The 16,136-nt window shown below is 27.1% G+C and overlaps 1 protein-coding gene across 21 annotated transcripts in view; it reads right to left on the bottom strand.

The window, feature by feature from the left end:
- The window catches only part of LOC127290650 (sodium channel protein para), a 76,502-nt gene extending 62,445 nt beyond the window's left edge, over positions 1–14,057 (bottom strand). For 9 of the 21 annotated variants that reach the window (XM_051319378.1, XM_051319377.1, XM_051319365.1 and 6 more), the window contains exon 1: positions 12,923–14,056. The gene's annotated coding sequence lies outside the window, so the exon portion shown is untranslated. Of the gene's footprint in view, positions 1–12,922 lie in introns of all 21 variants that reach the window. The other 12 variants (XM_051319376.1, XM_051319374.1, XM_051319375.1 and 9 more) reach the window with 3 other exon arrangements.
- Positions 14,058–16,136: the final 2,079 nt, after the last annotated feature.

The following is a 16,136-nucleotide window of genomic DNA, read 5'->3' on the forward strand; positions in this document are numbered from 1 at the left end:
TTGTTCTGCATTTTCCAACATAGCTTCGCCTACTTATTTGAAACTCCGCCTTCTTTTTGGTAATAGCTCTGCCTTTTTCAACGTAGCTCCGCCTACTTTATGAATGGCTTCACCCTTTTAAATTTTAGCTCCGCCCACTTTACAAAATAACTCCCCCTACTTATTTGTAGCTCCGCCTTCTTTTTTGGTAATAACTCTGCCTTTTTCAACGTAGCTCCGCCTACTTTATGAATGGCTCCACCCTTTTAAATTATAGCTCCGCCCACTTTACAAAATGACTCCATCTACTTATTTGTAGCTCCGCCTTCTTTTTTGGTAATAACTCTGCCTTTTTCAACGTAGCTCCGCCTACTTTATGAATGGCTCCACACTTTTAAATTTTAGCTCCGCCCACTTTACAAAATGACTCCACCTACTTATTTGTAGCTCCGCCTTCTTTTTGGTAATAGCTATGCCTTTTTCAACGTAGCTCCGCCTACTTTATGAATGGCTCCAACCTTTTAAATTTTAGCTCCGCCCACTTTACAAAATGACTCCACCTACTTATTTGTAGCTCCGCCTTCTTTTTGGTAATAACTCTGCCTTTTTCAACCTAGCTTCGCCTACTTTATGAATGGCTCCACATAAAATTCAGATCGTTGGAGAAAATATAAAAAAAAATTCGATGATATATTGCAAATATTTTCTTTACTTAATATCTGATTTTTGTGAATATCGTGTCACTTAAGTTTATGTATAGAGACAAGAAAGAGAGAAATTGAGTGTTTGACATCGATTACAAAAGGGGATAGGATAACAGAGAAATCTGCCAAAAGTGGAGAGAAGTGGGAAATTTTATTTATTTTTTTTTTTTTTTTATAGAAACAGAGACCTTGAATTTGTCAATATTCTTTTTTGGCGACTCACTGGCGGGATTTGAAATAGGAATAATTTTCTATGAGCTTTAATAATAAAAAAAATTAACTGTCAATGAAAAAAACAAAAAAAAAAAAAGATGAATCTATGTATAAAATATTTTTCCCTTATGAACCCAAAAAAGATTAAGCGATAATAACTTTTCTCTCTCTCTCTCTCTCTCTCTCGTTGTTATTTCTCAAGAAAATAAATCACAGTTCAATCGTGCAATTTTCTCTGCAAGTTTTTTCAATGGCGCTTTTGCTTTTCTCTCGAAATTTTCCCGGCGACAGAATATCAAATGAGGTGAATACCAAAAAACTTTCAAGAGAAAAATATTCACTTTTATTGATATTACATTATTGTGTTCAACTTTAAATCCACACTGATGCTTTAGTAGATAAAAAAAAAAAAAAAAAAAAAATTTCTTCCTTTAAAAAAGAAATAAATAATTCCATTTTTGTAAAAATTATTTTATTTAGAATTAAATAAATAATTAAATAATAATAATAAATTCTATTATTATTATTTTTGCTATTATTATTATTATTATTATTATTATTAGTAGTAGTATTATTAAAAAATAAAATCACTTTTAATTCACATTAAATCTCACAGTATAATTTAAAAAGTAACCTCATGACAAGAGCTTTTACTGTAATAATGGATATTGAAAAAAAAAATATATATATAGAGAGAGAAAGTTGTGAAGCTAGAAACAATCCGTTAATTAATAATCAATAATAACGTCAACGCAACGTAAAAATTATTATTTATTCATTCAAAAAAAAAAAAAAAAAATAGAATTTATTTTGAAAATTAATGGATATTTTGTCACGATAAAAACTTTTATTTTTATATGTCAAATAATTATATAATTATTTAATTAAATATTAATATATCAACTCACGAAATAAGTAAAAAGAAAAGAAAAAAAAATTTTTTTTATTGATTTTCGTCAGTAATTATTATTAAAATATTCATGGAGGGGAGGAGAGTTAATTTTTTTTCCTATTCAAAAATTTGAATTCTTATGTAATATTGTTGTAAGAAAGTGAAGGACAAAAAAAAATGTCTTAAAAATATTAGTAGCTCAATTTTTTTTTTTAAATCAACATAAAGGTAAACTGAATTTTCTCGCTTCAAGTATTAAGAAAATAGCATTTAAGTATTTCTGAATTTATAAAAGGCAAAAAAAAAAGCGAGTCAAGTGTGAGAGAGACGACAAAAAGTAAAAAGGACTTGTTTAATAATAATAATCAATAACAGGCGTCTGAAAAGTTGTTGAACATTAAAAGTAGGAAGTCTATATAATTTGTTTTTATTATTATTATTATTATTATTATTTCACTCTATTTCTTAAATTCTTTTTTTTTCTATTTTTATTACTATTAATTATTTTTTAATTTCCCCCTCCCCTTTTTTTTAAAAATTAATTTAGATAAATTTTTTATTTTTAATTTATATTATTATTTATTTTTTATATTTTTAAACAAATTTATTTATATTTACACTTTATTAAACATTTTTTATGGATAAATAAAAATGAAATTTTTTGATATAATTTTTTTTTTTTGTGGGGAAAATTTTATGACTAATATTTTTTTTTTTTTTTTATATTGCTATGATTCGTCATCTAAAAATCGTATCAAAATTCAAGGACATATTTACTATATGTGAGATCAATAGCAAATTTTTTTTTTTTTTTTTTGTGGTCATGTGGAAACTGAAAGAAAATTCTCTTTCAAATTACGTTAAATAAACATATCCCTCGGTCAATTTTCCCCCTTTCAACGAATATCGAATTTTATTTATAGCATGTCAGCATTTTTTTTTATCCCCTAATTTTTTTTTTGGGAAAAAAAAAATTGTTTCACGAATTTATATATATGCAGGTAATAATTCTCGTTATTAGTTTATGACGCTATTGACGAGAACCAATTAGAATATGGTCATAGACTAAATATATAACATAGATTAAAAAAATTGTCCAGAAAAAATTTTTTTTTTTTTTAAATCTCCAAAAAATGTTCAAAATAAAATTAAATAATAAAAATTTTATTTATAATTAATAATAAATATAAATAATTATTTTTAATATTTATTATTTTTATTAATTATAGATTATAATTTTTTTTTTTAAATCTTAAATGTGATTTTCTAAAAAAAAATTTTCTGGACAAGTTATAATTAGTCCATGACTATAGGTTTAAAAAAATTATTTTTTTTTTTTGAATAATTATAAAAATAATAAAACTTATAAGCATTTACAAAATCTGTTATTTAAGTAGTCTATGGTCTTTACGAACCTATTGTGAATTGACCTTTATTACCATAGACTATAAAAAAATTAGAGATATTAGAAAAAGGAAATTATTTTTTTTTATGAAATATTTCTATTTTTGGCCTAAAATAGCAAAAATTATTTTTTTTCTTGTCCATAAGAAAAAAAATTCCTAACCTACTTTTTAGAGTCTTTTTCCGTCTTTAAATAATCTACAAACTATAATGGCCTTTTTTGCAATTTAATATCATTATATTATCATTGTCTGTGACATTTTATAGTTTTAATGTCGTTAACTCATTAAAATTTTCCAATCAATTTATCAAAAGTTTGTTATAATTCAATATTGAAACTATAAGAGTACATATATATATATATATATATAAAGTCACAAAAATTTATTAACGGTCAATATAACTTCAATTGGAAATTAAGAGAATAAAATTTAGTTTCAATAATCACATTTTAATATATTTTTTTTTCGTCTATGACGATATTTTTTGTTTGAATAAATTATATTTAATTTTTATGAGACAAAATAAAAATTTATTTGAATTAAATGAAAAATTTATTTGAATCAAATAAAAAATTTATTTGAAAGAATTAAAAATTTATTTGAATCAAGTAAAAAATTTATTTGCGACAAATATAACATTTTTTCTTGGTGTAAGTTAAAAAAAAAATATAGATTTTAAAATATAGTAGAAACAACCATAAACAAAAATTTATCTAGAGAGGAAACTATCGTAAAATATGGGTATAGAAAACTCCATAGACTATATAAATGTAGAATATAGATGGAAAAATATCGCAAAATTCAACAGTGAAATAAACTATAAAAAAAAAATTACTGACTGACAAATATAGAGCAATAAATGTAAGTGCGAGTGTGTATCGATATATCGATTTCAAATATAAATTGAACATATTATAATAATTAAATTTAAAAAATTCACTTTCATTTAATTGTCAGTTGTAATTTTTCCTGTTTGGAAATATTTTCCAATAACCTATTCTTTTATAGATCAAAAAAAAATTTAACCATAGACTAACAAATAACCTAGAATTTGAACTCGATTGAGAAAATGTAACTTACAAAAAATTTTTCTTTGACAAAATTATTTCTCTCTCTCTCTCTCTCTCTCTCTGTTTTTTTGTCCAATTCGTAGTAATTTAGAAAAAATATGTAAATTCCAAAAAAAATTTCTTGGACAAATTTATTCTAGAAAAAAAATCTCTTTTTTTTTGTCCAATTTGTGGTAATTTACGTAAATACTAATTCATGGAAACGTGGCGGGAAATTTAAATAATAAAAATTTGTATATATTTTAATAACTATTTTTCCAGATTAAAAATTATTAAACCATATTTTCTAACCTCAAAACCTCTTAGAAACGTTAAAATAATAAAATAATTTACAAAAAAATAACTGATTATTAAAAAAAAAGGAAAATTTTTTTTCCCTCCTCTAACCAATAACAAATTACTTTGAAATGAGTTGGGAGTGATAGGGTCAAAGTATCAATTTAGCTGCTCATGTAATTCGTAAATTGAAAGAATAAGCCTCATAGTCAATGTGTATATTCTATTGTCGCGCGCAAGTAGTTCAAAACCAGGTTGCAGGTGGTAAAGCAATCGATACAGCGACTACATTTCGCGCATGTTGTAGCACCAAAGGCGTACCATATCTATTACTTTCCCTTTTGGCCGCAGATATAATGCGAATCCCTTTTTTCCCCCTCCCCAATCAGTATATTTAAACCTAATAAATAACCTAATTTTAACAAAAAAAAAAAAAATCAAATCAAATTCCACCACAATGATCAATTTGAAAATAAATTGCTTACTTTTCTCATTCTCGATTTTCTTTTTTTTATCATTCTTGTTAGTTCCATAGCAAATTGGATTGGACCAAAAGTCAACCATAGACTATAGAATTAATCTAGAAACGTAATCTTCACGAGAGTAACTTGTTATAATACGGATACAATTTGATTTTATCTCTCTTTGGAAAATAAAAGAAAAAGACCACAGAGAGAAAAATAAATTCTATATAAGAAATATTTCTAACCTCAAAATTTGTTGACAAAAGCATTTTTATTGTTCGGGATTTATATTTGAGGGGGAGGGGAAAAGTGAAAAGGTGATAATCAGTGAATTTGGTTAGGGTGGAATATATTCCCCCCCCCCACCCCACCCCAACCCGATTTTTTTCCCTTATATATTATATATTATCAAAGCTTTGCCTTCTCTCCCACCAGCAAAGTCTCTGTCGATTGTGAGTTCACACACCGCTTTAAAAAGGATGGGCCACTAACCCAGATTAAAGAAGGTCATCTCTCTCTCTTTCTCTCTCTCTTATACATACAGTTCGCGTACCGTAGAGCCTGCCCTCTTTTACAACATTCAACTTGACTCGCGCCGCAAAGGCGGACTTATTTTTCTACAAATATATGTATATGTATATAATGCCTACCGGCATTTATAAAACTTTTTTCAAAGAAAAACTTGCCTTGATGTGAAAGCTGTAATTTTTAATCTCCTCCCCTCCCTTCTCCCTACCTCACTCTATTTCGTGTCTTCGAAATTAGTTTCTCTTGCTACGTTACTCTAACCATTTTTTTTTTTTTTTTTTTTAAGAAACTCGAAACAAAAAATATTTTATATTCCTTGAAAATTGAATAGGAAAATATTTCCTCCCCAGAAATAGTGATCTAGTGAAAATTTAATGACATTATAGTAACTTTTAATTTTAACTAGAATAGCACTTTTCTAGTTCTGATATTTTTACAAATTTACTAGAAAGTAACAATTTACTGTAAACAGGAATTTTTTTTCGATTATGAACATACTTTAATACTGCTATTAGGCTACACCCATTTGTATAATAATAATAATAATAATAATTGTTCCTTTTTTTGTTTCAGATGGCCACGGAATATCAAGAAAAGTAACGGACGGTTACGAAAAAAAGGTTTGTTTTATATTAATGATGAATAATAAATATAAAAGCAAAAAAAAAATACCAATTCTGGTGAAACAAAATAAAACAACATTTAAGGCATTGAGTGATTATCTCTGATATATAAAGTTATAAATTTATAACATAACCTAAAATTTAATATTTTAATAATAATAATAATAATAATTTCCACTCATAACCAATAAAATTAACCTAAAATTGATAACATAACCTAAAATTTAATATTTTAATTATTCTCATTTATAACCAACAAAAAAATATAAAGTCAAATTTAGTGAATTCATTGTTAAAATTAATTTAAAAGTTACTATAAAGTTACTAAATCTTCACTAGAGCAGGGTGCGGTAGTTGATGAGAATTAGGAAAAATTTCGAGTAGGGACAACTGAAACCCACCGATATTTGAAAAAGTCGTGACACTTCTTTAATAATTTTATTAGTTTATGGCGTATTGTGTAGATAACTTCTCAAATGTGCCACTGGACAAATTCCCCACTACCAGTTTTATAAATATTCCACTGGCTAAATTAAATGAATTTTCATTTATCATCGCGTTTCGTAACTTACGTAATTTTATTTTCTTGAGAAATTTTCAAAATTACCGATGTAAAGAAAGTATTGTAGAACAGTCTTAATAAATTTTTTTGCTGAATACCAATGTCACATTTGAGATGTTGTACACATTATTTACACCATACGCCATGAACTAATAAAATTCTTATAAAAATGTCACGAATTTTTAACATACCGTCAAACCGGAAGAAGAAAATTTATGCAATTGAAAGAAAAAAAAAATTAGAAAATTGAAAAAATATTAGAAATAAAACTGAATTTAGTAATTAAAGACACAGTAACAATGTAATCTATATCATTTTATAGTTTATGGAATTTTTTTTAGGGCCAACACACATTGAAATCGTAATATGTAAATCGTGATAATATTTACGACGTCAATGTGCCAAGGCCTTTAAATTACCATAAAATTAGTATATATATATGGATGTATGTATATTATTTAACTCAACAGAAGTACATAAAAAAGAAAAAACTTAGACTATGAAATGACATAGATTGGAAAATATTGAAAAAAATAGAAAACTAGAAAATTAAAAGACTTTCTAGTAAATTTCCAGTTACCAAAAATTTTAACAAAATAACTAGAAAGAAAACTAAAATTTGCATTAGATTTTCGTACATTAAGGCCAACACATAAATAGCTCTAGTAAAAATTTAGTGACTAGTAACTTTTAATTTCAACTAAAATGTTATTAAATTATCACTAGAGCAGGGTGCGGTAGTTGACCGAAAATTATGACAAATTGGTTATTAGGGACATTAACTTCTTTCCATCTACCCTAAAAAATCACCATAAACTATAAAATCACATATAGATTGGAAAACAAACTTTTTTTTTACAAAATTCAACTAGTGTCTTATTTATACAGTCTATGACGACAAACTAATCAAAACTAATTGGACAATATTTAATTTATCTAATCGAATGAAATAAAATAATAAATAATTATTAAATATAATAATAATAATAATAAAATAAAATCTCGATACAAATTCACATTTAAAAAAATGATTAAGAGTTAAAAAATAACGAAAATATTTAGGGACAACAAACAAAAAAGTCAAGTATTACCTGACAATGAAAAAAGGGCTCTAGAAGGAAAAAAAATTTTTTTTTTTCTCTTACATTTCTAAGAATGCTTTGATTCTTGAGGAGAGAGGGGTAGGGGTCAGAGGTCAATTCCACTCAATACACACACGGTGGGGAAAAACAAATGCTTTTCTTTTATAGATTGTCGAGAGTTGTTCGACAATGCGTCAGGCCTTGAATTCGGGTTTGAATGAGAGACTATCGACATGACTGAAGGGCCTATTATTCAGAATTCGAGAGTAAGAGAGAGAGAGAGAGAGAGAGAGAGAGAGAGAGAGGCCTGACGCGACATTTTACATGTATATCTTTTTTCTACTAACACTGACGTCTCATGAGGGAAAGATTTTTTTATTTTTATTTCAACTCCTAAGCGTCAATTTTTTCTTACCCTCGAAAAAAAAGAACCAGAAATCCCTCTTCACCCATCATTTATCCCAAGACAATTTTCTGATGTGTGAGAAATCTCCGAATATTAGATTCATTTTTCAAAAAGCACATTTTTCATATTATATATATATATATATACAATATAGGAAAAGTGTTATTGAAGTAAATTGTGAGAGGCAGAGAAATTGTTTTTTTTTTTGAAGTTATGTTAACCAAACACAACTTTATGCTTATCCACTGCCAGACATGATTGAAATTTTAAATTGACTCAAGAGATTTTTGGTGTGTAACATAACCTTAAAAAAATTTAGTTTTTCAGTTTCTAAAACTGTTTCTTTAACATATTAAAAATTAGTTTTAATTTTGATTATAAAACGTCAGTGTGAATAAATAATAAATAAGTAATAAATAAATAATAATAATAAATAAAAATAGTAATAAATAAATAATAATAATAAATAATAATAAATAATAAATAAATCATAAAAACGATAGAAATTCACGTATAAAAAGTCTGTCTGACTAAAAAACACTTTGTCACTTATGTCTGACCAAAGCAAATTTGTACTACTTCCAAATGAGACGTCTTTTAATGTTTCTCTACTAACATACAAGGAAGCATTTACACATTCAGTAAAAATTTTGTTTTTAATTTTAATTTATTTTTTAATATATTATTAATAATAATAATAATAATATTTATCATAGTAATAATAATAATGATAATAATAATAATAATTCCTCTTATAAAAAAGAAGAAATGTTTTTCATTAATTCTAATCTTATTTTTTTTGTTTCAGATGGACACGGAAGAAATATCAAAAAAAGTAACGGACGGTTACGAAAAAAAGGTTTGTTTTATATTAATGATGAATAATAAATATAAAAGCAAAAAAAATACCAATTCTGGTGAAGCAAAATAGAAAAACGATTAAGGCATTGAGGGATTATCTCTGATATATAAATTAGGAATTTATAACATAACCTAAAATTTAATATTTTAACAACAACAATAATAATAATAATTTATAATCAATAAAATTAAACTAAAATTGATAACATAACCTAAAATTTAATATTTAAATAATAATAATTCCCATTGATAATCAATAAAATTAGCCAAAAATTTACAGCATAACCTAAAATTTAATATTATTTTGAATAATTATTCCCATTTGTAATCAATAAAATTAATCGAAAATTTTAAACCTAACCTAAAATTTAGTATTTCAATAATAATTCTTATTTATAATCTATAAAATTAATCGAAAATTTATAACATAATCTAAAATTTCTATTTCCTTTTTAAACTAGAAAAATAATAAACTACACAATAAAAAGTAAAAAAAATACCTTATAAACTTAAAAAAAAGCCATAGAATGACACAAATGTCAAGGATTTTTTTAAATATACTATAAATATTCATATATTATAATGTGAATGTGGAGAGATTGTCTATCATAACTTTTCCCATATTATATATTGATTTAAAAATATTGTCCAGATAATTCTTGATTTTCTCTAATAATAATAACAATAATAATAATAATAATAATAATAATATACCATATGAGTGAAATAAATGTATCGAAAAATTATTTCAAACTAAATATAGTTGAATTAAAACACACACACATGTGTTGCACTTGTTGGAATTTCGATAACAATCGTCAGTTAGCTATATATACATATTATATATAAACACGTTTTGTAATTGGATGAAAACGGAAATGAAAGGGAAACGTAGCCTCGTCAACACATGATTGGGACGTTTAATGTCGAAAACTGACTGCATACTTAAATTTTATCGATACGTTCAATCGCGAGAGAGAGAGATAGAGAGAGAGAGAGAGAGAGAGAGAGAGAGAGAAATGCTTCGAATTTGAGTGTAATTGTCATGTCGTCAAGAGAAATATGATGAATAATACATACACATATATTTCAAACGAATGAATATTGACAGTTTCAATCAAGGAAATGCTCTAGTTTCTTTTTTTTAATTTCGTCAATTTTTCGACAATGCCTTTTGAAACAATATCCAGTTAAATAAATGTAAATTCAATTTTTTCTTTGTTTGTCTAGTCGCAAAATAATAATAATAATAATGATAAACTAAACACTAAATTTGTCCAGTGTCACATTTCAGATGTTGCACCATACGCCACGAAGTAATAAAATTATTATAGAAATGTCACGACTTAATGTCCTCAAATAAGGACAAATGTGTGTTATAATATTCTAAAAAAGAAATAATTTTTTTGGCCAAGCATATGTGGCACAGTTGAGGTATTAAATAATAAAAAAAATTTTCCTTTTACGAGAAAGCAGGGGTTAGGTATATATAGTGGTTGTGATCTCAAAAGTCGTAAAAAAAACAAAGGAAGTAATCAAACTTGACCCGCAAAATTATTTCCCTTTTTCGTCTTAGGTCTTGTATAAACATAATATGATCAATATAAAGTCTCATAATATATAGAGTACAGTAAACTGTATGTGCCTGCATATTGACTAGCTATTTCACAAGAACTGTCACATATGGAAGGTCACATACAAAATATATATATATACAATGAAACAAGTAATGTCTTCTCAAGCAATCAGAATTTTACACTCAATACACACAAGTTTTAACGTTCTACAATTTTAACAAAAAAAATATCTTGAGATAATCAAGAATTGAGGATAATGTCTTAAGTAAGGACCTCTTAAGTTTTAACCTCATTAGGACCATGTAATAAGTTAGATGACAATTTTCGGAAAGAATGTCCTAAATTATGTTCTAAGTATAAAAAAAACCAATTTCAAAAAATCCTCACCTAAAAATTCACAAAATTTTTCCTAAAGAAATTTCATTTTTATGAAAACCACTTTCTATAATCTAAGGCAAAAAAAATTATGTTCTATTTGTCACTAAAGAGTCCTATAATTTAAAGAATATCCAATAAAATCCGTATAGACGAATGAGGTCGTAATCAATCATTTTTCCTCCCCCTCAAGTAATTAATAAAGATATTGACCGCAGTGAAGAAAAAAAAAAAGTTCCACCCTCTCTTTCTATATATATATATATATATGTCTATATGCCTTTATCGTACCTTCATATCTCATAAAAATCCAACTGATATAACATCTAATGACATTGTTTTTACCTTCTAAAATACATCATAATTAAACAAGCTAATGTGATTCTAATAGTATTAAAAATTAATGTTTTTCCTCATTTAAAAAAGAATAAATATTTCGTGTTTCATTAATCAAAAAAAAAAAAAAAAAAAAAAGATAAGAAACCATTTATAAAATACATATTCGTCCCCCCTTACGGTTATAAAAAAAAAAAAATCTCGACCCCAAAAAAATATAAATTTTCTCCAAAAAACAATCATGATTCTGATTTTGATCTTAAAATTTATTTTATCTATGAAAGGAATTTTTTATGTTCCCTATGCAAAAAATGATTTTATCACTAGTGGAAAAAATATTTCTTAATTGAAATGAAAAAATATTCGGTATTATATTTTTTTTATTCTAAATTATTTTTTTACCATTAATTTTCATTTTTATTCTGAATAGTTTTTTTTACCATTAATTTTCTTTTGTAAAATAGAAATAAATAAGATTCTTTATAAAGTAGTATTATTTTTATTTGTTGGCAAATATGGAATGTAATTACGCTAAGGGCATTGACCTCATCCAAAATGATTCCTAATGACCTTATAAGTATTATACTGAAATTTTTTTTTTTTTTATTAATTACAAGCTTTTTTTAATATTCTTTTCTTTGTTTCAGATACGGATGATCAAAAAAGTAACGGACGGTTACAAAAAGTTTGTTTAATATTAATAATGAGAAATAAATAAAAAAACAAAAAATACCAATGATAGTGAAACAAAATTCAAAATGATTTCTAATGACCTTAGAAGTATTATAGTACCAAACAATTTTTTTTTAATAAATTACAAGCTTATTTTAACTTTGTTTTTTTTTTTTTTGTTTCAGATGGCCACGGAATATCAAGAAAAGTAACGGACGGTTACGAAAAAAAGGTTTGTTTTATATTAATGATGAATAATAAATAGAAAAGCAAAAAAAAACCCAATTATGGTGAAGAAAAATAAAAAAAAACGATTAAGGCATTGAAGGGTTATATATAAAGTACGAGGGTTGAATATAAAAAGTCAAAAACGTGTTCAAAAAAAAAAAAAAAAATTTCCTCCAATACTTTGCGAAAAAGCGATATTGAAAAATTCCGCATCGTGTTTGCGAGTCTTTATTGAATAGCCGTTATATTTCTTTTTCTCTTTCTCTCTCTCTTTAATACATATAAATTGTTTTCATCTTTTTTTTGCTAATTTTTCTTTCAAAAAAAAATTTTTTTTACTACTTTTCTATCAATTTTGTATTTACTCCAAAAAAAAAAAAATTTTCCCACAAATATTGAAATATTCCATTCTATGGGTTTTAATTAAATTTCAAAGTCTAATTATTATATATAGAGCAAATCGATGCCCTCCCCCCTCTTAAAATTAAGTCACCGAAATTGAAAAAAATTGAATTTGTTAAAAAAAAGCCATTTTGAGCTAATCGAAACAATTTTTAGTTTGGTTTTTAAAGAATCTATTTTTGTAATAGAAATTTTAAATTTTTTTAGCCCTGAATAATTTTAATAAATTACGATTTAATCTTCATTAAAAATCATTTTGTACTTACAATTTTTTTTTTTTGAAGACTCGACTTTCCTGCGTGAATTCTCTCTCTCTCTCTCTTGGAGTTGAGCGATGCGGAATACCAGGCACTGATGTTATATGGGGCGGGTTCTGTAGACACCTTATCCGCGGTGCCTTTTCTTTATTAATTCTCTCACTCCTTTATCCATGAATCTTCGGGCAAAAATTTCTTTTTTTTTCCTCCGTAAAAAAAAATGGAATCAAAATTAAAAAGAACACTTTTTTTGTGGAGGGGAGGGATTAAAAAGGATACTTTATCTCCCTTGGAATATGGAAGCGAAAAAAAAAATAAAAATTAGCGAAAAAAGAATAGATCGAGGAAAGAAAAACCCACTTATTTGCTTATTCACACCTGCACTTTTGACCGCAACGGCAAGGACCCGCCCCGTACACCATACTACACAAAAGTGTAGTGTATAAAGAGAGCGTAAAATTTACTTTGCGATAACATTTCACAAATGAATTAAATATACCCCTACTATCGTAATTTCATTATCTTCCTTTTTTTTTGGAATCACCTTTGAAAAAAAGGGAATTTCGGTTTTGGACTCCACCGCACTAGCGACACACATACACACACACACACTTCGTTTCGTTCTTCGACTGCAATAAATCCACAAGTTTGGCAAACACCAAAAAAAAAGAAAAAAAAATAATAATTTTTTTAACACCTTCGCGACGACGACAGCCCTCGTTTCACTCTCGTTGATGATAAATTGAAAATTATATCTTCACCAAATCAAAAAAAGAAATTTCACGAAAGGCCCGTTTTTAAAACACTTGACAATATATTGACAACAAATCGTGATTCTTTCTTTCCCCTTTTTTTTAGATATATATTTTTTTTCAATGGCCCCCCGTTTAAAATTCTTTTCTTTTCGTCAACGAAGGCCGTCTTGAAGGTTGGTGTTGAAGCCGCGCTGAGGCGAACCGAGCCAGCGCAACCGTTAACTGCATGCGTGTTGCGCGCCCAACATCGCGCAGCGGACGTCTAGTAAACTAAATTTGCGTCCCTCTCTTCAACCAACCAACCACCACCAACAACCAAAGGAAGCAAGCAGACGACGACGACGACGCTGCGCTGGTAACTCCAAATCCGGCACACAACGACGCACCCGTAAACACTGGATCGCCCTACAAACCCGATTACTCAGTAACACTACTATCACACTAAAGTTGTGTATATATGTATGTGTGTGTGTGTGGTGCTACCGACAACGTCGATACGAAAACCCCCGGTCAACGTGGATCGCGACCTCCCGGCTATCGCACCTACGCATCCCCCCCCCCTTCCCTCTTTCTCTCTCTCCTTTTGCCCGTTCATCCCTCATTCTCTCTCTCTCTCTCTCTTGCTCTCTCTCCAATGCGCCCTTTCTTTACTCGGAAGCGTTTACATTCTCTCAGTGCAGATGCACTCAAATACACAAATACATGTACAAGAATGGCGGCTACCGGTACAACTGCACTCTCTTGTAAAACATAGAACCACCCCCCTCCCCCCCCTTAGACAGCTGAGATTAAAAATTTTTTTTCTATCTTTGTATAAATACAGCCCAAGTAACAAGCGCTTTTAGAAAATTTCGTCATATTTGAGCTGACATTTTGAATTTTGAAAAACTAACCTCCAATTCATAATTATAGCGATTTCAAAAAAAAACCATTCAAGTAACAATTTTTAAGCTAATTACAAATTCGAGGTTAGTTTTTTAAAATTCAAAATGGCGAAAGTTACTTTTTAAAGACCAACGCAGAAACGTAATCGGAATAAGGAATTAGAGAAGGACAAACGAATATGTCTATCCTTCTCTAACTCATTCTTCCGGTTGCGTTTGCGAATACGTTTCTATTCTGCTCAGGCCTTAAAAAAAAGTTTTTTAAAATCACTTGAAAATTTGTTATTTATAAAGGGTTTTTAGAGTCGCTGATTAATTCGAGGTTCTCGAATTCGATATGATTTTATCACTAGTGGAAAAAATATTTCCTAATTGAAATGAAAGAATATTTGGTATTATATTTTTTTTATTCTGAATTATTTTTTTTACCATTAATTTTCATTTTTATTCGGAATAGCTATTTTTTACCATATTAATTTTCTTTTTTAAAATAGAAATAAATATAAGATTCTTTATAAAGTAGTATTATTTTTATTTGTTGTCGCAAATATGGAATGTAATTACGCTAAGGGTATTGACCTCATCCAAATTGATTCCTAATGACTTTATAAGTATTATACTAAAAATTTTTTTTTTTTTTATTAATTACAAAGCTTTTTTTAACATTCTTTTCTTTGTTTCAGATACGGAAAATTAAAAAAGTAACGGAAGGTTACAAAAAGTTTGTTTAATATTAATGATGAAAAATAAATAAAAATACCAATTATAGTGAAGCAAAATTCAAAATGATTCCTAATGACCTTAAAAGTATTATATAGTACCAAACAATTTTTTTGTTTCAGATGACCACGGAATATCAAGAAAAGTAACGGACGGTTACGAAAAAAAGGTTTGTTTTATATTAATGATGAATAATAAAAATAAAAGCAAAAAAAAAAAATTCAAAATGGTAAAACGTTTTTTTTTCATTTTCAAGCGATTTTAGAAAATTTAAAAAAAAAACTTCTGCCATTTTGAATTTTGAAAAACTAACCTCGGATTTTGTAATCAGCGACTCTAAGTCCCCCCCCCCTTCAAGTATCAATTTTTAATAGTTTTTGGAAAATTTGTAAAATAAAACTTTTCGAAATTTTGAATTTTAAAAAGACTAACCTCAAATTTGTAACACAGCCACACAAAAAAAAGTACTCGGGCCGGGGAATGAGACCACCATTTCTTGATGTATTTTGATGCGCTGAACACGAATCTGAAGTCCGTTTAGCTCCATCACGTCAGGATTTTGACATAACCTCAAAAAACATAGCTGATTTTAAATGACAGGAGAAATTTTTTAAATAATGGCAGATTTGCTTGAATCTTGTTACTCGGGGGTTTTTGGGGTCGCTAATTACGAATTTAACGTCAAATTTATAAAATTCAAAATGACGGATCCAATATGGCGGACGAATTTTTAAAAAGTAGTTGGATTTTTACAAAAATTGGTATCATGGGGTTTTTTTGGAGTCGCTGATTACGAATTTAACGTCAGATTATTCAAATGTAAAAATGGATACCAATTTTCGTAAAAATCCAACTACTTTTTAA

Source organism: Leptopilina boulardi, unplaced genomic scaffold (assembly GCF_019393585.1).
Source record: "Leptopilina boulardi isolate dan_hultmark-lab unplaced genomic scaffold, ZJU_Lbou_2.1 LbouV2_78, whole genome shotgun sequence".
NCBI lineage: Eukaryota > Metazoa > Arthropoda > Insecta > Hymenoptera > Figitidae > Leptopilina > Leptopilina boulardi.